Source organism: Marmota marmota, unplaced genomic scaffold (genome assembly GCF_001458135.2).
Source record: "Marmota marmota marmota unplaced genomic scaffold, marMar, whole genome shotgun sequence".
Classification (NCBI taxonomy): domain Eukaryota; kingdom Metazoa; phylum Chordata; class Mammalia; order Rodentia; family Sciuridae; genus Marmota; species Marmota marmota.
Genome location: NW_025999977.1, coordinates 43,856,439 through 43,872,684, shown reverse-complemented (window position 1 = coordinate 43,872,684; position 16,246 = coordinate 43,856,439).

Sequence of the window (16,246 nt, the reverse complement as noted above, 5' to 3'; positions counted from 1 at the left end):
AACAACCAAACATCTGAGACCATGAGCTCCTGATGCCAGGGAGTCCCAAGGCTAGGGCTTCCAGAATTGAAGAATGCAAAGGTAAACAAAAATGTTATGAAATTACAATCTTCACCTTCATTTCTGCTTATGACAAATATAAATGTGCTCATAATTTCTAAAAGAAAAACTATCTACACTCCCCAAACAGTTGTCTCACAAATCACTCTTTTCAGTGTTATTATTATATCAGTTAATTAATCCTTCAGAGAGCAAAGGCAAATAACGAAATTTATTCTTTCTCCACCTATAATACTAGTTTTGTTGGAAACACATATACTCGAGTGAGCAAATATACAGAGACGACACACGCTCTGCTGTACAGCTTGCATTTGGGCCCCTGTTCTATTTGCAGCCCCTGTCAATAAACTTGGCCTTTGCCACACTGGTCAACTTATAATATCCCTTGCTTTTTATTATCTCTTGATGCAGACTATTTCTAAGAAGTTCTCACCTCCTCTTTTCTGCCTTGTTAAGTCTATTTTCCTCCAAAGTACAGTTTAAATGTCAAATGATCTGTGAATATTTCTGTTCCTTCTTCAAGAAGCATTAGTCTCTGGGTAATCAGCTGATGATGACTTGGTCTCAAAGGCTCACAAGAGGTCATGGCTTCAGAGGGCTGCACGAAGAACACCCATCTGATTATTTGGCAGATTTTATGCAGAAAGGTTTAAATGGACTATTTTAATATTTCCAAAGTGATAAGATAGGTATTTTTATAATTTGATTACACGAGTCAGAAAACTGAGTTTCAACTCTTTAGAGAATATGCCCAGGGTCACAAAATTTATGAAGTTAAACTCATGTAGCTTGATCCTAAAAGCTATACATGCAAGCAACCTATGTCACTGACTATCATACTCTGAGAAAACACATAAATACTACAGTTTATTAAGAGGGTCCTGAAACAAGAAACAGATATTTTAATACATCCTGGACTTCCAAAAAGATATATCATCAGGCGTGAGGAGACAGCCCAGTAGACCTTGAAAGATAAATCCAGACCAGGATAAAAAGTAAAATATGCTCACAGTCATCACTCTAGTACTGATTATCAACACTCTGTAAAAGACACTGTTCAGAGATGCATCTACAAACCTACTGCATCTTCATAGTTCTTTGTATACTTATCAATATATTAAATATAATTAACCTCTGTTGAACATTAATATCACTGGGCAAGGTCCTTAATGTTTCATATATTTTACTTAATACTTAACAGTAATACCATGAGACAGATGCCATTATCAAGGCCAGCTTCCTACCATCAACAAGAGATAAAATGAACCACTGACTCACAGTCACACGACAAAAATGGAGTAAGAATTTGAATTCAGCTAGTCTTCCTCCAGATTCTAAATTTGGAACCAAGATACCTATGCAGTGATAGCCATTGCATATATCATTCATACACACATACTACACATGGCTACATAACCAGCTAGAGCATATTTCTCACCTTGAATCAGGCTCAGTTTTTGTCGCTTCTATAAATACCCAGCATAAACAATACCTTGATGTATTGTCAAACATTTGTTCTAGGTGTCTCCAATTTTGGGCCTGAAGAATCTGGCACAAAATCAGGTAAGTCAATGTTTTTTAAAGTATAGTTGTGGGAAGTAACATTTCAGTTTTAATTATATTATATTAGCAAATACTGCTAATTGGCTTTTCCATTAATAGGGATTTCAAAATCCAAACCATAATTATGACAGGCCAATAATAGCCCCTAAAGATGTCCATGGGGCTCATTATTCAGTGTTTTTCCTGATCCTCTTGTTGGCATCCTGCTTTTGCATTTGGGCCTCAGTCACTTATTTTGATCTAACTTCTTTGGATAGCAAGACTCCAGTACTCTACCGGGTGTGACTGGGAGAAGAGGAGAGAGAAGGAGAGGTGTGTGAAAGGGCAGAAGGGGGCAGGGGAGAGGAAGAGACAGATGATCCTAAGCCCTTATTTGGCAATACCCTTAAATTAATTTAAAGCAAGGGGAATATTTAAATTGCAGTATCATGTAAATATGCATATTATCAAATATAGAAAGTGGAAACAGAAGAAGAATCATTAAAATGTAGCTAATTAAAAAACAAACTTGGGGGGGGTGCTGGAGTTGCACTTACCTTGTACATGTGAGGCACTGGGTTCAATTCTCAGCACCACATATAAATAAGTAAATAAAATAAAGGTTCATCAACAACTAAAAAAATAATTTAAAAACTTGAAATGACTACAGAGAGAAAAAATGAAAATTTTCCTGGGGATTAAGGATATGTATATAGTTTAGTTTTCTGTAGTTTTTTAATCACAGAGGTCTTTCACCTCTTTTGTTAGATTGATTCGTGGTGTGTGTGTGTGTGTGTGTGTGTGTGTGTGTTTTAGGCTATTGTAAACTGGGTAGTTTCCCTGGTTTCTCTTTCAGGTGATCTGTAATTGGTGTATAGGAACGCAACTGATTTGTGGGTGTTAATTTTATATTCTGCTACTTTGCTGAATTCATTTATGAATTATAGAAGCTTTCTGTTAGAGTTTTTTGGATCTTCTAAATATATAATCATGTCATCAGAAAATAGGGATAGTTTGAGCTCTTTATTTCCCATTCATATCACTTTAATTTTTCTTTTGTCTACACATCTACAATAAAAACTACAGAAGACTAAAGAAATTGAATAAAACCTTAGAAGATAGAAGGACTTCCCATATTCTTGGATAGGGAGAATTAATATTGTCAAAATGTCCATACCCCCCAAAGTGCTATACAGACTTAATGCATTTCCTATGAAAATTTCAATGATATTCTTCATAGAAATAGAAAAGGCAATCATGAAATTCATTTGGAAAAATAAGACGCCCAGAATTGCCAAAGCAATCCTTAGCAGGAAAAGTGACACAAGAGACATCACAATACCAGACTTTAATTGTACTATGGAGCTATAGTCATAAAAATGATGTAGTATTGGCATAAAAACAGACATGAAGACCAGTGGAACAGAATAGAAGACACAGAGTCATACCAACATAAACACAGTTATCTCATGCTAGACAAAGGTACCAAAAATATACTTTGGGGAAAATATAACCTCTTCAACAAATGGTGCTGGGAATACTGGAAATCCACATGTAATAGAATGAAATTGAACCTCTCTCACCCTGCACAAAACTCAACTCAAAGTGGATCAAGGACCTAGGCATTGGAGCAGATATTCTGCACCTACTAGAAGAAAAAGTAGCCCAACTCTTCACCATGTCAGCTTAAGAACTAAATTCCTCAATAAGACTCCTAAAGTACAAAAAGTAAATCAAGAGTCAAACTCAAAAGTTTCCTCACAGCAAAAGAAATAAGAATGTGAAAAGAGAGCCTACAGAATGAGAGAAAATCTTTACCACCAGCACCTCAGATGGAGCATTCATCTACAGGATATACGAAGAACTCAAAAAACTAAACATTAAGAAAAAAAATCAATAAATGGGCTAAGGAACTGAACAGGCACTTCACAGAAGAAGAAATACTAATGGTCAACAAATATATGAAAAAATGTTCAACATCTCTAACAATTAGAGAAATGCAAATCAAAACTACACTGAGATTCCATCTCATCCCAATCAGATTAGCAATTATCAAGAATATATAAGTAACAATAAATGTTGGCAAGGAAAGCTACGGAACACTAAACTATTCGAATTAGTTATCCCACTCCTTGGTTTATAACTAAAGGACTTAAAACCAGCATACTACAGTGATGCAGACACTTCAATGTTCATAGCAGCTCTGTTAACAATAACTAAGCTACGGAGCCAATCTAAGTGCCCTACAACAGATGAATGGATAAAGAAAATGTGGTATACAATCACAAAAAAATATTACACAGCCATAAAGAAGAATGAAATTATGGCATTTGCTGGTAAATGGATGGAACTAAAGAATATCATGATATGTGAAATAAGCCAGTCCAAAACCAAAGGCAGATATTTTCTCTTATACGTGGATGCTAACTCACAACAAGGGAACGGAAAATTAGAAGTTCACTGGACTGGACAAAGGGGAATGAAGAGAGGGGACAGGGATAGGAATAGAAAAGACAATCGAATGAATTGGACATATCTTTTCTATCCTTATGTATGAATACACAACCAGTGTAACTCCACATCATATACCTCCATACTAATGGGATCCTAATTGGAACAAGTTATACTTATTCTATGCATGTATAAAATGTCAAAATATTTTCCACTGCCATGTATATTTAGAAAGAATAAAAAAATTAAAATGAAAAATAAAAAGCTTATAGGGTTATGGTAACAATCTTATGCTATTTGCATAAGTCATAAAGGTAGAATTCAAGCCTCAGAGAATCCAAACATGAAATATGTTTTGGGGGTGGAAAGGTTGGAGCAGGTGTTAGGAAGATCTTTTACTGAAAAACTATTACAGAAATGAATGACAATTCTCAGAGGTGAAAATATATACCCACAAGAACAGTACCCTGTGATTTCTGCCCAAGGGGTGTATGTGGGCCAAGCCCCTCATCTTGGGTATCTCTGTAGTTCTGGGAAGACTTTGCCTCTTACTGTCCAGTATAAGAGGTCACAGACATCACCAGGTAGCTTGGCTTCTCAATTCATTCTTTCCAGTATTCTATATTCCATATAGAAATATGTTTACTTGAATTAGAAATGTCCATAAACCTCTGAATTAACCGCAAAAATTTAGGGAAACTGTTAGGAACATTTGAGATTTTTCATTGCCTTTGAACATACCTTTAACAAACCAATTACCAAACCCGTGTAAAATTGCCCAAACATGTCTTGGCTGCACGAACTTCAGCAGCAGCAGTTGTTACTTTATTTCAGCATTGTAACAAAAGCTCTGTAATAATCAAGAGGCTGTGGCCTACTTAATGGTTTTAGTGTAGTGTTTCACCTCTTTCGTTAAAGGTGTGCACTTTTCTTTTAAAATGTGAGTAACAAACCAAAGTGTCTTATTAAATTCATAATCGATATATTGTATAGCACAAAGACTACCAATAGACAGTGGGCTTTTAATCAACAGGGAAATTTGAAAAACTTATGAATATTTTTAAATGTGTTACACAACATGGATATTTCACGTTCTGATTTAGATTTAAAACACACTGGTGAAAGAAAGATGGGAGTCGTAAGACCTAGACTCATGTCTCTGGTCTGTTGCTGATGATCTGTGAAGCCTGACACTGTTATTCAAACTGTTATTGTGTCAGTTCTGGAAAGGAATTTTAGAAAGATATATTAAAAGAAAGAAATTCTACAATTCTGTATTTCTGCTTCTCAAGACTGGTGAAGGATCTGAGATGTTATGCTACTTGCAAAGCTAGCAAGTTATTCTGCCATGGTCTCACGGACACTGGTAGAAGATATAAGACTCTGGAATAAGGACAACTTATTACTCCCAGCAAAATAAGTAGCCAGAGTATCAACACTTTTGGGACTGCTTACCAAAGAGCCGATCCCCATCAGCCAACAGAAAGAGAGTCAAGTGATACTGTACAGGTTAATATTGGTTGTGTCATAAGAAAATACTCATTGAGTATAGGGAACCCAGATCTTTTATAATGGTCAGTAAGCATTTACTCTGGAGGGAAACACTAAAATGCTGAGGATTTGCAGTATGCAAATATTCTCCAAAATGTAGTCCAGTACAATCAGCAAATAGAGTCTCTTTTATAGGATATGCAAAAGGAACATGAGAAACCATGAGGAAATCTCTCCAAAGAACACCCACCCCCATCTTCTCATACACACGCCTCTGTCAATCACTCTGAAGACTCTAGTGGAGTCTGGAGCCAAGTCCTCCCTTGAACTCATTCAGCACAGATTCAAGGCCATCCCCGGGAGGACCAGGAACAGCAGAAACAGGCCAACCTCAATGTTCCCCCTACAGTGCCCATCCAGGGGTCTATGCCCACAACTATATGGATGCATCTTACTGTTAATATTTACAATGTGACTGGTTTTAGAGGGGAAAAAACTGTTTCTTGTATAATAAACACACTATTTCACAGTACTTATTTATCAGAAAAAAACTAGAGACCATCAATGGTACCTAGGGCTAATTCCTCCTTTGACAGAAAATAAAAATAAAACCTCAAAAGAAGAAAAAAAAAAAAGGTACTAATCCAAGTCTCTGTGCCCAGTCCACCTCATGGTTAAAAACGTCTGCAAGCTGGCAAAGAAGTACTCCCTGGCCAATGACCGTGCCTAACACTGTGTCTGGGGACCCAGACGACTGCTGTCTGCATAACCAGTTACCCAGTGATTCAGTGTGAAACTTGGAGCTCTAATTCAGAAAACTAGTGTGATCAAATGCCATTAGATCACACACAGTCACAACTGGTTGAGGAATCAGCGGTGGCAGGAAGATGACATAGGGGGCCAGGCAGCATAAGGCCCTGAAAGGCTCCCTCCCCAAAAAGCTGGTAGCCAGGAGCCCTGTGCTCTAAGCCGAAGTAGAGTTATTCCTTTGTTTTATTTTTTTATTTTATTTTTTTAATTTTTTATTGTTGGTTATTCAAAACATTACATAGTTCTTGATATATCATATTTCACCCTTTGATTCAAGTGGGTTATGAGCTCCCATTTTTACCCCATATACAGATTGCAGAATCACATCAGTTACACATCCATTGATTTACATATTGCCATACTAGTGTCTGTTGTGTTCTGCTGCCTTTCCTATCCTCTACTATCCCCCCTCCCCTCCCCTGAGTTATTCCTTTGGAGAACAAAATAAATGTGTTTTAGAAATATTTATAAGAGAGGATGTTTTTTGTTTTATTAATATAATTTATATATGTATTATATATAATACAATGTGAATCCTTAATGAAAATTTATCTTTAATCTCACATCCTCATATATAAGTAATGAAACATACCAAGCCACTAAAAATGAACATGATCCATACATTTAATATTGTGTGGTACACACGCATCCGATTTGCCAGGGGGCCTCACATCTACCACGTCCATCACCACTGACTCTATGGCCGCCAACTACAGGATGGCCTAACTTTCGACATCACCAAGGAGGGCAGTAAGACATAGACAAGAGCCTTTCTCCTGGGTGCTCACATTTTAGTCAGGGAGTGATATGTTTCCCTTATAATATACCTAGCAACACCAGTCTGTGTGGCAGAAGACAGAGACTCAGTGTTTGCCTGGACTAGAGCAGAAGTCCTAGCACCTCCACCCACAAGAGAGGTGACCTTGGACAGGCAAGTCCATTGCTTCCTGCCTCAGTTGGGGCCCTTTCCTTCTTTTCTAGAATATGCCTCAAGGTTTTCCTGAGGTAAAATTACTTGACACATGTAAATTTACCATACCACGAGATGCCCAGTAAGCCCTCTGTAAATATTACCTATTTTTACTATAGAACCAGAGAGACAGGTTCATAAATGCTGGTCAGAATGTCAGATTCTATTTTCTCTTCAAAACTCTTTTAATTTTTCAAATTGCCTCTAAAACTTGGCTCTTTACAAGTATGTTCTCTGAATGGCAGACCACATCTGCCAACTTCTCCTTTGTGAAGCCTTCCCCAGTCGTTACAGATGGAACTATTTGCTGAGCTCCCATGCATTCCTAAAGCTCTTTCCTACCTCATTTCTCAGCTATGGAACTTTGGGCTAAACACTTACTGAATCACATCTGCACTTCAGTATCCTGGCTGGTGAGACAGAAGTACACATAGTCCTATTCGGCTACTGTGAGGGCATAGTATATGAAGTGCTAATTAAAGTGCTGGGTGCGTAGTTTGTCTCAGTAAATGCAAGTACACTGACAGTACCAGTGTTATTTTTAGTGTTACTACAATATTTATATACCATGCTATGAGTTTTTGTTCCTTTTTCTTGCTAGTCTTATTGATTTTCAGAAAAGACACATGTCTAGTTTTTCTTACCTTTGTATCCTCAGTGCCACAGATAATGCCATTAAAGAGCTAAAGAAATATTTGATCATTCACTTTATGCTACCAGCACAGCAGATAATAAAGTGTAGTTACTCAAAAATTATCTTGGAAAACAAGGAAAATGAGTTCTTTGCCATACCATGATTTCAGTATGTCCATTCACATACAATCTATATAATCATTTTGACTATTTAAACAAGAAATTAAAGTTCATTTTGATTTATCTAGGAAGTAGTAAAAGCACTATCATACTACACCATAATGCATTTGGCTGTACCTTAATAAGAGTACAGCTAGTGAGATCGGGGTGAAATATAGAAATACACAAAATATATCTTTATATATAAATAATTTAGTGTCATGAATACAAAGGAAGACAGGAAAGAATGAAAAAAGGACTACAAAATAGAGTGAAAATTAGAAACCAAAGCATAATAGTTGGAAGCTATAAACCAAAATTTTTTGCATCAAGATATGAAAATATTGAAATGCTCAATTGAAAGACAAAGGTTGTCAGAATAGATTAATAAAACAAATGCAAATATATGTTGTTTACAAAAGACTTATAAAAATAACAAAAGTTGAAAAAGAATCTAAGACGACAAAAAGAAAACTCATTTACTTGGTTAATATCTATCACTACAGCTTTAAGGCAAGAAGCAGTGTTGGATTTTAAGCAGAATAATTATAGTAACACAATTATCCATTCACCAAGAAAATATATTTCTAAATATTGTATACTTAGTTTCAAAATATAAAAAGCAAATTCAACAAAACTAAAAGAAGAAATAGAAATTTCCATAACCAGATTAGAGAATTTTAGCTCACTTATCTCAGAAGTTTCTAGAACAAGAAGATAAAAAGTCAGTGAAGTCTAAATATTCTGACCATCATTCCCAAATGAAACCAAATAAATACGCCCAATTCATGAGAAAGACAGAGAAAACCCTGCACCCACTACAACAGAATATATATATTCTACTTAGTACACTTTCAACATTTGCCAAAATTAGTGTTGTCCTTGGAACATAAAGTAGTTTGAATAGTTTGATTTCAAAGGATTAAAATCAGCCAGAATATATTCTCTCACACAGTGTGATTAAGCTAGAAATCAATACTGAGAAGTAGAAATTTTCAAATGGTCGCAAATTAAGCAAAACAGTCCAAAACAATGTTTAGAGAAGAAATCAAAATGGAAGTCAGAAAATATTTTGAACTAAATAAAATGCACAACACATCAAAACTTTGGAGCCTGGTGGCCCTGCGTGTGAATTTACATGCATCTACACTTCAAAAATAATTACTAGATCTTGCTCAGGGGAAGCAGGGAAAATGGAGGCTGCAGTCAGGAACATTTCTCAGAAGAAGATGGCTTGGTATAGACGACAGGTACAACTGGGCATTTGCTTCCAAGGTCTCTTGTAATTAATACATATATGAGAAAAACAGAAAAGATTCGGTACGCTAATGACCCATCTTTTGGTGTTGGAAAAATAACAGCCAATCATATCCAAAGAAAGTAGAAAAAAGGAAATAGTAAACCTGAGAAAATGAATGAATGAATGAACTGGTAAAATAACATACAGTAGAGTAAATTGACGCATCCAAAGACCAATATCATAAATAAAAAGGGAGATAGGAATACTACAATAGCTCCTTCTAATTGAAGGATAATAAACAGGAAGACATCACACTCCCTACTTTGGAAAAATCATTATTGTCAAGATACTAATGCTCTTCAATTTTATCTGTAGATTCTATGTCATGACAATTGAAATCTCTGCAAGGCTGTTTTGGTTTTTTGGTAGGAATTTATAAGCCAATTTTAAAATTTATGTGGAAGTGCAAAGTAACTAGAAGAGCCAAAACAGTAGTGGAAAAGAATAACCAAGATGGACCTACTTCAGCTGGATGAAGTGACAAGTTAAGACAAATAGGCAGAAGACTACTGAGTGCTTTACAAAATACAAGGTGTAAGTGGCCAGTGAATGCCTAAGATGTTCAATGTAATTTGCCATTAATAAATGTAAGTTAAAACACCCATAGATCCATACACACTAAGCTAAATTCAATAACTGAATAGATGGAATTATTCTAGACTCAGAAATTAGACTACTATCAGCAATCGAAAGATATGAACTACTGATATACACACTAGTATGTGGTATTATTTTGACATTCTGGATGAGTATCAAAAATACTAGAAAGAACATATGCTTTGTTATACTTTTGAAGTTCATGAATAAGCAAAACTGGAATAGAAACGAGAAAGATAACCACGTTTGTGGAGTAGTTAGGTATTACTGGAAAGAACTAAGAAAACTTATTGGGGAGGTTACTATTTCTCTTAAATAGAGTGATGGGTACACAGGCCTATACACTCTATCAACCCATCAACCTTCATATTTAAAAGACCACAATCAGACGATGCTATACCCAAATAATAATGACTACAATTTCAAAAGTTCCACCATAAATATGAAGCAACTAAAATCTCACATACTATTTGTGGGGACCTAACTTTTTAAACTACTGTAGGTGATTCTTAAATAGCATTTGCTAAAATTTAACCTAAGTTTTCCTTACAACCCAGCAATTGCTTTTCTAGGTGTATACCTGAAATAATCGTGTGCACTTGGGCACCAGTACACATGTGCCAAAGTATAGCAACACTCTTCCCAATAAATACAGGGGAAAAAAAAACCCACTCATTTTCCTCCATAGTAGAATGTGTAAATATTTTGCTGTATATTCACAAAATTGAGAAGTTGTCAATGAGAATAAACAACTGTGACATGCAACACAGATAAATTTCAAAAATATAATGTTGACAGTCAGAAGGCTTCCATTTCTATAAATTTCATAAATGACCAGCAGTAACTGAGGATGAAATAAGGCTCAGAGAATGATCAGCAGGTTTCTCTCATTCTTTTTTTTCTTTCTTTCACCTGGGTGGTGGTGATTGTGTGTGTTCACTTTTTAGAAAATCTTTCAGCTGTAAATTTATGATTGGTGCACTCTTCACGAATCTTCTTTTTCAATAAAAAGTTTATACCTATATGTGTGTATGTGTATAGATGACAGAGTGAGGGATGTATTAAGAGATTTAGCCATATTGAACCAGGTTTTATGAATATAGTGATTGTGAAAGAAGGATAATTCCTCAATACCATCTGCATTCCTCCAGAACATGCAATCCATCAGGTCTGAAAGAGCTCATAATTAAAGTAATTCAGAATTACATAGAGATTGTTGTGAAGTCTGGAGTCAGTGCAATAAGACCTTTTTTATTAAACAGCTATGGAAATATTTTGGGATCAGATGTTAAATAACCTCATAGATACAAACATGTTGAAACAAAGTTGCTGGAAAAAGAAAAAAAATGTTCTTAATAATAAACACTATCCTACTTCAAACAGACTGAAAATTTAGTTGGAAGATATTGTATTTTTCCCCCAGCTCAAAAAAAAATAAATAAAAAACCACTCTTGACTTCTAGTAGGAAGAATAATGGGGTACAGAAATGCCAAAGAGGGTAGTGAACTAGGTGGGGCCTGGGGCAGAAAGGATGGGGGAAATGCAGGGCACCTATGAAATCCTCAGAGCTCTGTGGTCAAGCGCCTGATCTCCAGCTCTGAGGCCGGTTACCAGATTTTATCAAGGGAACTGGAGATGACTGAATTTAAGGACAGGATTCAATTAACTAAATTCATAATAAGCTGATGGAGAACACTGATGCCATATCATTAATTAATGAGAAAGAAAACTGCTAAGCCAGCTGGAATGCTACTCTTATCTAAAAAAAGAACAGGAGAAATCCAGATATGCCCAGCCTTTGGCAAGACAAGCAAGTGGCTTAATTTCGACAACAATGGCCTTGGCCTAGGAATGCCTAATGGATCCATCTCCACTGGAGGTTAACTACAGCTGGCTATAGAAGCCGACACACAAGCAGATGCCTTCCTTTGGAATAATGAGGGGACACAGATGAATCTGGTTCCCTGCATCAATTTTTTTTTAACCTTCCTGTAGGTCTGTTCTTATTGTTTCAAATAGATATAGATGGCTCTAGACATAATACCATTCATTAAGTCCCTTTTATGACATGTGTGAGTTTTATTACTTGCATCCTACCTGATTTCCAAGTTCCAGGGATATTTTCATTTAATTTACTATCAACTACCCACAGTTGAACTTTACTACAAAGGAGAACTAGAATGTGGAGGAAAAGAATCTATATTTCATTAGTAATTCTCATTAACATGTATGAAATCAAAAATTTCTTAGTGATGATTATTGGGAAATCTAATTTTAAAATAGTGCAAAGGCACACAAACAATAAAAGTATTCCCAGAGCAAGAGATACATACTTTATAATTTTCTTAAAATGGGCTTCTGCCAAAGCTCAAGACCCCAGCCCCACTTTACACTGATCTCCCACAAGGAGATCCTGAACCAGCCTTTCAGACAGGTTGGGGAGACCCTAATTTGATATAGTTTATAATGAGGCCTCCTCCTCCCAAGCATGGAACCAGTAGTTGCATTTTTTCCCCTATAAATTGATTTGAAGCCAACAGGAATGTGAAACCTAATTAAACATATAGGCAGAAGTCAGTTTTTTGAAACCTACACGCCAATAAAACCTGCAGAGAGTAACAGAGGAGATATCCAAACTGTTCAATTCTTCCAGAAAAGTAGTCAGCAAATCATTAAATCATTTGGATTATGGTCTGCCTAATGCCAAGTATTTGAATATTTATATCCTTCAGAGTAAATGATTGTTTGACATAACCCAATGGACACTTTTTACATTCTAAATATTGTAGTGTCATGCAAATATCACTGGACACTGGGGAACTCTCAGGAATAAAAGTGTCCATTTTATTTAAAATCAAGGCATCAGTGTAAAGTGGGGCGGGGTGTGCACTGCCTGTCTCCAGTGCATTTGAATAGACTATGAATGGAGGGACTAAATGAATGGAGGCCTAGGTGTGGTGCAATGTGGCAGTCTTAAAATATTAACCCAATGAGAACAATTTATTTCATAAAGATTGACATATGGCCACATTATGAAAACAGAAAAAAGCTTTTGAAGTATTAATTTTATTAATTGCCTGGTGCCAGTATAACTGCATCTGATGATCCACGTGGAATATCATATGTCACTAATGCCAATGGCACACAGGGCACCAAGCTAGAAAGGGTATCGCAGGACCCATATCCTGGCTGGCAACTCCTTTGTTTCAATTATATTTTCTTATGGACACCATTGTCTTGTATGTTTCTGAAATAGCTTTGTTCTTCCTTCCATCCATATTTATAACCTCTATAGCTCTATTTGTATTATTTACATTTCTTCCCAAATGTTTTCAACGCCTTCCAATTTAACATCAGTGGAAATGGCATTATTGTGCTTTCAGTACTACTTCCTGATCATTAATAAAGACATCACATTAAAAAAACTCACCCTTGTTAAACACATTTTTGCAACTTCAAATGATATAAAGCTTAAAATATGAATAATTTGAAGACATTGCCACATATTATTATTCTTTGCTTACCATCTTTTAGCTCATTTTTCAGTTCTTGAGGCTGTGTTTTTCTGGTTTGATTTGAATCAATTTTGCCAGTAAAAGCTCACCGATGCTACATCAATTACTATAAGAGGAAAATATAGGATGAGCACTATACTTAATCCTCTTGATTCATCTCTGAATGCAGTTATTCTAATGTGAATGCTATTCAGTTGTGTTTGTGTGTGCACACCTTGAGACAGAGGGGTGACGGGGGGTGAGGGGTGCTTTTTAAAACCTTGCAGTTCAAAAAACACAGAAATAATATTCTGGGAGTTAGAATTAAAGTTGAAAAGGGAGAGCTCTAGCCCCAGAGCCTGAAGCAGTAACCACATGAGCCTCAGTCCATTTCTCCCTCTGAGTGCTTTGACATCTTCTCATCCCCCCTTGCCCAAGTCAGGTAGACCAGATGTACAGACACTCTCAGGCGCTGGGGAATGGGGGGCTACTTCAAGTGCCATGGCTGGATCCCAGCTCTAGACAGGTGACTTGACAAAGGAATCCTCCCCATCTGTGGGCTCGGTAATTATTTGATAGGTGAGAGATTGGATCAAAAGGATTTTGCAGACTGGCTGATAGGGAGTGGTACAAAATTGTATACATAGACAGAAGTCTCACAAAAAATATTTGTGGGGGCAGCACACTCTAGGGAATATCCTATATCAGCACACCTGATGACTGGCAGGAAAGTCAGAATTCTATGTAAAAATTTCCTTGGGAACTTCACCTAGGAGACATTTCTACAGAGAAATGTATAATAGTGTCTGCACTTTGAAACTATAACATGAAGCCTGGACTCTGTCTGAATAAATTAAAAGGCTCCTATGCATTTTATTTCCTATAAAGAAGTTTGGTAAAAGCCTTGATGGTAATTAAAACCCAGCTCTAGTGTAGATGTGATTAACACCCACAATCAATTAACTTTAGGTAAAGGAGACCATCTTCAACAGCATGGGTGGGCCTCATGCAATCAGTTGAAGAGCCTTAAAAACAAAACTGAGCTTTCTCTGAGGAAGAAGAAATTCAGCCTTTGAACCACAGCATCAGCTCATGCCAGAGAGATCTCAGCCTTCCATGAGCCCTACAGATTTCACAATACTCAGCCTCTACCATCATGTAAGCCAACTTTTTGAAATATATTATCTATGTATTCTTCCTATTTACTATTTCTCTGATAAAATTCCAACTAATACAGAATAAGTGTTTCTCTCCAAAATATTCCTCCATATTCCCTGGCACTGGGTCTTCTTGGGCCAATGTGAAGGATGCCCTGACTTCATGTAACTACTCACTGTGCCCAGAAGACTTGGGATAATGACTGACCTTGCTGGGTCACACGCCCACACCTAGAGTGAGGGGCTCAGTCATCTCCCTCCGGAGCATGAACAGTATCTGGAAAAACAACTCAGCACGTAAAACACAATGATTTTATAGAGTGAAATCAATCGTTCTGGACAGGCCTTCACACCAAACTAGAGGATCCAGAAGAAGCCAGTGTTCCTCCCAGGATGTAGCTTATTGGATAACTTGAAGACGATACAGCAGAATCCTCACATTTAAACTTTGACACAACTTGTCCCCACGCCCAGGGTCAGGGAGTCCAGATAATTGCCCTGTCCCTACTGCTGCCATGGCTTTTCAGCACCTGACTGTATTTCCTGTTGCCCTCGCTGTCACACTGGCCTATTTGGGCTTATCTTGTCCTGGGTTCTCTCTTGCTCTTGAGCCCATTAAGACTAGCAGCTCATAAGTTAGTGAGCTGAATTCTGCCCCCTCCAGAGTTACACCAGATGGCAAGGGAATAATTGGTCTCAAGGTGAGGGAGGAAGGAACCTGCATGGCCTGGCATCCATCTAGACTTGACTTTGGCCTTGATGGCATCCCTGCTCAGAAAACACGTCGTCCCAGCAATCAAGAAACTCCAAGGGTCTAGGTTTATCAGACATGGGGTTAAAAGTCTCCTCTCAGGTGGGATTGTGAGGGGCTCAGCCAGGCTGGGAGGAGGGACACATTCTAATGCTGAGAGACAAGTATGTAAAGGACAGTTACAGCCAAACCCTGAAGACCTGTGGCTGTCACTCATAACAATACTAGCTGGGAAAGAGGGGAAACACTGTTGTCCACAAAACAACGTGGGGAAAAAAATGCATGTTTTAGGAAAAATTGTTTGTTGTCCTCTCATACAGAGGCAGCCTGAAACCAAGAGGAGCTAAAGAACATTCTAACAAATGCAGTTTGAAATCGAAATGAATAGTCGTTACCACTCCTTTGGGACTTCGGCCACTTTGCAATGCTCAAAGAACCCTTTCAAAAATACGGGATAATAATGGGAAAATTGAAATATATGACCAAAGCACAAAAAACATGCAGATTTTCAGCACAGTCATGTTAGTGCAGTTATAATGTATTGATTCCTCATTCAAACACAATTAAGCTTTGAAATCAACTGCATATGGATTCAGATAATTGAAAATGATATATTTCTTCACTGCTTAACAGATGTCCAAATGGTGTCTAGGAATGATAGAGAAATGGATGAGTAAATTGTTTTACTTCATCTCCAAGCTAGATTAACCCTTCTGTATCAATCATGTCTTTGGTTTGCATTGTTCTTTGTGACTTTCACAGCATGGTCACAGGGCATCTTTGTGGATCTTTATAGACTCCATTTTACAGATAGGAAATATGGAGATCAA